This window comes from Triticum aestivum, chromosome 7A, assembly GCF_018294505.1.
Source record: "Triticum aestivum cultivar Chinese Spring chromosome 7A, IWGSC CS RefSeq v2.1, whole genome shotgun sequence".
Classification (NCBI taxonomy): domain Eukaryota; kingdom Viridiplantae; phylum Streptophyta; class Magnoliopsida; order Poales; family Poaceae; genus Triticum; species Triticum aestivum.
This window is the reverse complement of record NC_057812.1, coordinates 692,123,571-692,133,088: the sequence shown is the minus strand read 5'-3', so window position 1 is coordinate 692,133,088 and position 9,518 is coordinate 692,123,571. Positions and strand designations below refer to the sequence as shown.

General features: G+C 46.3%; 1 long non-coding RNA gene across 1 annotated transcript; it reads left to right on the top strand.

The window, feature by feature from the left end:
• Positions 1-6,741: 6,741 nt before the first annotated feature.
• On the top strand, positions 6,742-9,234 carry LOC123154825 (uncharacterized). Its single transcript, XR_006477072.1, has 3 exons — positions 6,742-6,928; positions 7,061-7,532; positions 7,741-9,234. It is a non-coding gene; the product is annotated as an uncharacterized lncRNA (long non-coding RNA).
• Positions 9,235-9,518: the final 284 nt, after the last annotated feature.

Below are 9,518 nucleotides of genomic sequence, written 5' to 3'. Positions count from 1 at the left end.
GCGACTCCCAGGGCGGCGATGCGATCCAAGAGCTCGTTTATGGAGGAGAGCTCCATTGGATCTAACTGTTCGGCGAGTTCCGAGCTGACATGAAGATTCTTTTCGATGGCTCGAGAGGTCATCGTCGGCGCAGAAGCCGAACAGGCGGTCATAAGAAAACCGCCTAGCCGGAGGGTTTGGCCGACAACCAAAGCTCCCCTAGCAACGGTGCCGTCTTTAAAGACGGGGCGAGGCATCCTTCCTGATGGCGACGACACAGAGGAACTCTCAATGAAAGCACCAATGTCGGTGTCAAAACCGGCGGATCTCAGGTAGGGGGTCCCGAACTGTGCGTCTAGGCCGGATGGTAACAGGAGGCAAGGGACACGAAGTTTTACCCAGGTTCGGGCCCTCTTGATGGAGGTAAAACCCTACTTACTGCTTGATTAATATTGATGATATGGGTAGTACAAGAGTAGATCTACCACGAGATCGGAGAGGCTAAATCCTAGAAGCTAGCCTATGGTATGATTGTTGTTTTCTATGTTGTCCTACAGACTAAAACCCTCCGGTTTATATAGACACCGGAGAGGGTTAGGGTTACAAAAAGTCGGTTTACAATGGTAGGAGATCTACATACCCGTATCGCCAAGCTTGCCCTCCATGCCAAGGAAAGTCCCTTCCGGACATGGGACGGAGTCTTCAATCTCGTATCTTCATAGTCCAGGAGTCCGGCCAAAGATATAGTCCGGCCATCCGAACACCCCCTAATCCAGGACTCCCTCAGGGCTTGAGAAATAGTAAAAGATACAAATGCAGCGACGTTAGGATCTTGGGATGTAGAGCAAGGCCGGTTTCGAAGGAAGTTATACCTGAGGGTCGCCGGGATGTCGCTAGGTGGGCGGCGGGAGGCCGGATCTGCCCACACTATGGCAGCAAGGAACAACGGGTGAGAGGCCCTCCCTCACCAGCAATGCTTGGGAGAGAACGGCAAGCCACACTGATCGGGACGCGCCGACAGTGGGTAAGAGCCGTTGCCGAGGACGACCGCGTGAACATTGCACCTTCTCACCTTCCCCGGCAGAGATGATCCGGCTGGACCTGTGACCAGTGGTGAGTAGAGAGAGTGTGTGGCCACCGCTGTCGTGTTTAGATCTATAGAGGACGAGACAGTGTAAGAGAGCAACACTAGCAAGCAAGCGCTGAGGCTCCTGCCTATATAGTGGAGTACTAGTTTTCTTTTGTCTACCGGCCGGAGCCGGCTTGACCTCGGCAATGACTGTCAAGAAGTCTTCATGCACGTGCCCCGGAGGCGTAGTTGTCGTCATTTTGATCTGAAGCACCGGATTATAACATATAACACGAAAAATTCCACATGAGAAGAAATCATAACCTCACTGCCCAACGGAGACAAGATGAATCACGACGGACAAACTAGACAAGGATCAAAGATCAAATTAAAGATAAACTCGTTGAAAAGGGGTCCTTCGATAGATGTCCTAATTAACATAGCCGACTTGACGTAGATGGTAGCTGAGTAGTCTTTGTGCATGTGCCCCTAATGACTAGCCCAACTTAGTTGTCGCTGTTTAACCCTCGTAGTGATCCGAAGCACATGACACCTAATTTTGTGAGATGACAAGAAACCTTTTTTAGATTTCTCACCAGAACTACAACCCTCTACAACATAGCCTGCATGATATGTAGACAATAGCCAATACAGGCGTGTCTGCTGGAGTCTAGTCACATGCATGGACGAAGTGATCTTCCCTGTCTCGCAGGGATCGTCCAGGTACCAACGTATGTACTGCTACAACACTTCTCTAGTAGTACTATCGCTCGTCTCTCTCTTCTATTAACTCACCCAACTTGTGGGGCCGGGGAGTGTGCCTATGGTCGGTTCTCAATTGCGGTCCCACAGGTGTGTGTAAACACAATATGACACACGTTCCATTTGGAGAGCGGCGTGCCAGACTTACCGACCGTATGGGTGCGACGCGAACGCGACGGGCTTCTTGTGTACTCCATACATGTGTACCGCCGTTTTCTTGAGGCTTTGCTCCATGACGCAATCCATGGGTACACAATTAGTATACTATACTATTTAAAAGTCGAGGGCGGGGCTTTTCCCGCGCGGTAGGCGGGGCAGTTCCGCCTAGTCTGTTCGACAGAGGCGCGAGAAGATGAGGGAGTAGGCTGCTGCAAACATAGGGCTGTGTGATCTGACAGTGAGTTACTGCTGGACAAGTGGGGCCTGGTGATTTGACTTGCCATTATCATTATAACTGTGCCACTACGACTGGCGTGAGTCTCCTGATTCCTGACCACCTCCATACAGGTGCCTCCCCCGATGCTCCACCATGTAGAGGATGGCTCTTGCTTGAGAGCCCACTCCTCCACTTTTTCCTTGCCTCTTTCACCCACATATGCAAAAATGCCATGTAAAGCGGGCTTATATCCCACTATTGTACTTCATCCTACAGGTGCTAAACCTGCCACATAGGCATAAAATCTGATGTGGCAAGTTAATTAAGAAGAGAGAGACTAGTTTGGTGGCCCCAGGAAGAAACGGTGATAAGCGCGTGTACCTAGATGATGCAAACTTAGCAACAAAAAACTAAGCACATATGCATTGGAGACTTGAGTTGCTAAACCATTTAGTGCCCATAGCACCTCATCTAAGCACCATTTCATTGGAAGAGGTCACTCCTTGGCTAACCTTGTTGTATGAGTGACTAAGTGATGAATATGTATGACATGCCAACATAAGATAGCCTAACGCACCATGTTAAATCTCCAAGGGCGTAACCACGCGAGCGAGGCGACGGTCGTGGTAGGCGCGACCATGATACGGGCTGCTGGCAGCCCTTGGATCTGAGATCGAACGGTCGCATTCTAAGTTGCTAAAAATTTGCAGAATAACCCTCCAGGATAGGACATTCACCCATAGGACTAGAATCACGCCATGCAACCGTTCGATCTCAGATCCAAGGGCTCTCGGAAGCCCGTATCATGGGAGAATGGAAAGCTTCATATCACCTATAATTTTCCCGACGCTTGACATGCCATCAAAATCTATTTAATTGGGCGTTGAGTAGACATGACATCTAATTGGGCCCCCAGAGTACTGTGCATGAATCCATTTTTCTACCAGGCAATCCACTACGCTGCCATTCGCACGCACCCCCCACTCGACATTTTTACAATCGATAAACGGCTCCTAGTCGTCCCGTCCTTTCACATTACGGCAGCTCCACTAATCCTAACCCTCCTCCCAAGTGCATGTCGTCCCAAATCTCCACCCGTTCTTCCGCAACGGTGAAAGAATTCCTTGCTTGCTTCAAACGCATGTTCGAAAACTCAAATGATGAGTGGGTCGCTATGCTAGATGTTGAGTACACCACAATCCTGGGAAGCGAGAAGAAACTAAAGGAGGCATAGAAGAAGAAGCCCGCCATGATCCCGGTTTGTGTGCATGATTTATGCTTGGTCTACCACATATGCCATGCCGACGTTGAGTGCGAGGAATTTAAGAAGTTCCTCAAGGGCGGCCGAGTCAAATTCGTTACTGTAGACTTTAGGAACGACAAGGAAATCCTGGGTTGGATAGGCCTCGTTGTAGGCGACCCCTTCGATCTCCAGAAGGAAGGGCTGGTGCCCTCCCTTGATTAGCCTCCAATGCTGACCCTGGCAGGAGCCATGGTTCATCCTTCGTACGGTGAACTGAGGAAACCTCCGCACACGTTTCATCGTGCATGGCAGTGGACTGTACTAGATATAGACCACATCCACTACGCTACAATGGATGGCTACCTTTGTTTCAATATCTACAAGGGTTGGATGAAGAGCAAGAGCCAAGTGTGCGGTTCAAGCAAAGAAGTATTGCCCAAGAGGAAGAGGGACAAGGACGAAGTCGAGGACGTGGATGAGGACTCGAGTAAGGTGGTTGTCGGTGTCAAAACCGGCGGATCTCGGGTAGAGGGTCCCGAACTGTGCGTCTAAGGCGGATGGTAACAGGAGGAAGGGGACACAATGTTTTACCCAGGTTTGGGCCCTCTTGATGGAGGTAGAACCCTACGTCCTTCTTGATTAATGTTGATGATATGGGTAGTACAACAGTAGATCTACCACGAGATCGGAGAGGCTAAACCCTAGAAGCTAGCCTATGGTATGATTGAATGTTGTCCTACGAACTAAAACCCTCAGGTTTATATAGACACCGAAGCGGGCTAGGGTTACACAAGGTCGGTTACAAAGGAGGAGATATACATATATGTATTGCCTAGCTTGCCTTCCACGCCAAGTAGAGTCCCATCCGGACACGAGACGAAGTCTTCAATCTTGTATCTTCATAGTCCAACAGTCCGGCCAAAGGATATAATCCGGCTGTCCGGATACCCCCTAATCCAGGACTCCCTCAGTAGCCCCCGAACCAGGCTTCAATGACGATGAGTCCGGCGCGCAGTGTTGTCTTCGGCATTGCAAGGCGGGTTCTTCTCCAACTTTCAAGTGTTCGTAAGCAGTGTCCGGCTCCATAAATGTTGAACCTCTTGGCTTCTGTGCCCAATAAGGGCTATCTCCCACGCGTCGAATGAATATGAGGCGCCCGGGCATTTTTACATTCGCCCCCCTAGCCAGATAAATAAATTGTCTATTAAAGGGATGGGGATTCTTAGATCCGATCCATATCATCCTCCCCTAGCGAGAATTCATCAGAGCATGCTTCGGAAAGATCCATTCCAGCATGACCGGCCTTCGCAGCTCGTCCTCCCGCCCCCGTAGGCCTAAGCCCGGTGATTGGGAGAGGTGTTCAGTCCCGCACAGCCGATTAGTCGTGCTGCAGACTAAGGGATTTCTCCCTCCGGTGTATATGGTGCCTGTTTGAGCCGGGCTCGCCACCTACAATGGCGGGGCGCAAGTGGAGAGCCTTCCTTGTCCCTCCATGGGAGAACGGGTCTGCCTTGTTCCTTACTAAGGGGACTCGGATTTCCAATTCACCCGTTCCTTCATGGGCTCCTGGAGTTCTACGACCTCCAATTACACAATCTCACTCCTGCCTCCATTCTACATATCACCGGCTATGTTGCTCTCTGTGAGTTGTTCCTGGGCTGCGAGGCTCACTTCGAGCTGTAGAAAAGGCTATTCTGCCTTGTCCCTCGCACACAGAGGGAATCACTTTATCAAGTGGGCGGAGCCGAAATATGGCGCATTGCCGACACCGGATACCTGTCCGGTACCCCGAAGAAGCCGTCTGAAGACTGGCCTTCGGAATGGTTTTATATGGAGGACGTCCCCCTTTCGGACCTTGTTCGGCGGGGTCTACATGAGTTCAACAATGCTCCTCTGAAGAAGCGCCGAAGCTGGCGCCCACGGAGCCCCCAGGCGGAAGACAACGGAGAGGTCCTCTATCTGATGAACCGTATCAAAGCACTGGCTCAATCAGGATTGACAATAATTGAAGTTATGTCGATTTGCATAATGCGGGGAGTGCAGCCACTTCAATATCGTGGGCACCCCTTGTGGTGTTATAACCGGGCGGATGATGCCACCCGCTGCGGGCATAAGGGTCCGGACAATGCTACCGTTCTAGCGAAGATTCTGTCCGAACTGTTCAAGGGTGACGAGGAGGAGTTCACCCGCATCAAACCACGGGATGTATTCTCCATGTACGATCCTCCAAGCTGGGTAAGTCATATCTCCCTGCTCCCATTTTTCCCGCATTCGTTGTCGTAAGTATTTACCTTGCCACTTTGCGGCAGGAACTGCGAAAGGCCATAAAGGAGATCAGCAGCTCTTCTCCACAACCAGAGGACCCTGACCAGGCCCTCGACTCCGCACTCAAAGAAGATTCAGTCATATCCATGGAGCTGATAGACCGGCAGTTTTATCAGTTAAGCTGCGATGATGCCATGGTGGCCATTACGGCGACTATCCCGGACTGCTCCCTACATCGCACGTAAAAAACCAAAAAATTCCAACTCCAAAATTAGGATCGCCTTTTAGACACTTCACCCACCATATACACATGGCATTTTACAGGGAAGGCATTCGGGACGCCATGCCGAGCCCATGGCAACACGCCAACAGGAGGCACCGAGGCCGGGCAGGCCAAAAAGGAAGGCGGTCAGGATGGAGACGCCAGCGCAAAGGTATAACAAACCCCGCTCCGTGGTTGTCGTCTCTCTTGAAATATAATGACGCCCGCGTTTCTTTAACAGAAAAAACGCTCGCCAGAATATGTCTTGCAATCTATACCTATACTAATTCTTGACTCCCTAGAAATTACCACGTTAATCAGATTTTACAAGCCGTTAATCACGTGGGACCGAATTATAACGGTGTAGATTAATACAGGTAATCCACGGCCATCTAACCATCAATCAGCCAATGCAAAAAAAACACCTATACTAATTCTTGACTCCCAAGAAATTACCACGTTAATCAGATATTACAAGCTGTTAATCACATGGGACCGAATTATAACGGTGTAGATTAATACAGGTAATCCACATTCATCTAACCATCAATCAGCCAATGCAAAAAAAACATCAAAAAAGAGACTCCTCCATGGCTCCATGTCTCTCCACCAATGTTTGTTGTGGACCGATCTCTCCTCTTCCCCTCAAGTGTCGAGCGATTTAAGATAAACGTCTCTCCACCAATGTTTGTTGTGGACCAATCTCTCCTCTTCCCCTCAAGTGTCCAGCGATTTAAGATAAAAGGTCCCCAGCGATCCCAAAACAGAAAACCCAATATATCACACTCCTATATAAAAAACCTAAAGATCATGTAAATAAAAATCCCCTCAAGATCGTCCTTCCTCAAAGGAGTGTCCATCCGCACGTTTCCAGTACCTATCTTCCTCATCCTCCATCTTGCCGCATCTTTTCTTCGGGACGTCAGTGACTTTGGTGATCCATCCAAGTTTGAATCAGTGTAAAAGTATTGGGTACGATCAGATCCAATCTGATCCTCTCCTGCAGCCTATGATTATGTTCCTCTCTAATATAAAAATCTCGATTCTAATCTATTTTCAAGTTCTTGCTACGGAGTAATCTAACGTCTATTTTGAATCCAGCAGATGAATTTGTCCCAACATAGTTGATGCAGGGGAGGAGTTGTACCAAAGAATATTTGAGGCATGCGCATGTTTCCTGCAGGACTCTCCGCCTTAATTTCATAGAAGATAAACTTATCCCTAAAAGGCCCATCGTCATGCCTGCAGGCTATGGTTTCCTTCTGTTCCCCGCCTCTCCCGACCAGATCATCATCGCGCGTCCCCTACGGTCGCTCTGGATTCCATCCATGCTGAAATTGATTTAAAAGGAAGGGGTATGATCCAATTCATCCTCTCCTGCGGCCTAGATCTAACTTCTATACATCTAATCACCTACCATGAATTTGTACCACCATGATTTGAAGCAATCAACTCATCGTTTTTGCGTGCATGCAAGTTCTGTTCTCGGCGGAATTGATCAAGAAAGGTATCGATTGGCTCATGTGTACATGTGTGTACTAGCTTCTAGATGTCAACTTGCTTCGTCGTCGCCGCTGTAAGCACTCGAGCTGGCATTAACTTGCACTTGCACCAACACTGCATGTGATTTTGTTCCTCTTTAATCATTGAAATCTGGAATCTCATTAGCTTTTAAATTCTTGACGTGCAGAAATTAATCAGACACCTACTTTTAGGCTGCTAATAATTTTATCCAATGAAGGCTGATATAGAGAAGTAACTATACCATCCAATATTTGAAACAGATTGGACGTCCATCACAGTCAACAAGGCTGCCGAGCTAAGAACTGTGGCAGACTGGTGGTGGAGCCGTTTACTTGCTCGACACTGTTCGATTTTGTTGTTGCATCCACTTGGCAAGTAACTCAGAACCCTTGAATCTGCTGCTAATAATTTTACTCATATAGTTTATCCTTAATACCCTGTCCATAGGGTTGACGCTATTTGTGGCAAGTGCAATGCATATGTAGGTAAGTTGGCTAGACTAATATTCATTTCTTCCATCTATTTTGTTTTGAAAACAGAAAAATGGTGTTGGTGCACATTATGGGCAAGCATTGACAGCACATATAGTTGGTGTGTGATAACAGTTACTTCAGGCTATTTAAGTTAACATTTTCCCACATTTTACATACATCTAATATTATGAGTTCTCAGCTGGTAGAGAAAGTGGACTGAGATACATCATGGTATTGCGTACAGAAACTTCGACTTGATTCAAGGACTAAGTATTTAACGTGATTCAGTCTTTATTCCATGCATACTGTTCACTTGAGAAGTTACTAGATGAAATCAAAGAACATTCTATAGTAAGGGAGCAAGCACGCCGAAGCACACAAATCATGGAATTATTAAGCTACTTTACAACTGCATTTCAGTGGACTATATCGTGCATTAGTTTTTCCTAACCTTGAGAATATTATCTTGGATTTTAATTAAATGGCTATCTAGAATTTTTATCTCATTCATGTGTTTACCTTTTCTTATAGTTGTGACGAGCAAATTCAGCAAATTTAACTGGTGGCGAATTCAATCAAGTGTGAGACCGCTATCTAATATCTTCTTTGCAGGTGTGATATGAAAGGAGGCGTCTTGGTTTTCCAAGATCAAGAATGGAGTTCCATGAAGCAATAGTAATGATATCAATCAAGTCTCACTTTTTTATTTTTACGTTTACTATTTTCATCACACCATTTATACATAATTTATATTGGTGTTGAAGGCAAACTGTCTAAAGTGTTCCCTTTACATTGTTGATATATGAAGGTTCTGATTTGATTTCTTAAATCATCTGCCATTGATTTATGAATATTATATGAAAATCTTTTATAGGCTACACGTGAACATACCTGGATTCTATGGAATTGATTGCTAAAAACAGATTTAGCGTTTAACTTCATATGATACATTGATCCTTCTGTACTAGATTCTAACTACTGTAAAATGGATTCTTTAGCGTACCTATTACAAACATATTAATTCAGCCAACATTCTGAACAATTTCTAGATATTGCGCTGCTTCATGCAGTTGTTTGCCCACAACAAACATCCTCTGACCAAGGCAGTATATTCTACCATGTCTAACCGAACTGATTGTTTCCAAAAATAGACAATCGAGTTTCAGTTTTACACATGTTTGTTTTTGCACCTACCTGACTGCCTAACATCTTTCTGATATAGGAACAAACTGCAACTGATAAAAAACACTTTCCTTAATCTATGAAAGACAGTTTTTCTTCCTAATTCATATCACGTGACTACCTTCTAAAAGGCCCATATTTTCTTGGAACTTCAGTTATCTTGAAGATTTTGATTATTTGTACAGAACAATTACATTTAAGTTGATTGTGCCCTCTGTTGCCAGGAAGAATGAAATCCATCATGGAACGGATTATAGAGGAATACATTGATTATATACATTCTCAAACTACTTTGTTGTTCAGAGTCAAGGTTATGAAAAAAAATATGATACATACTTTTGTACCACCTTAGTCGATCGATATGAACCCTCAAATTCTATAGT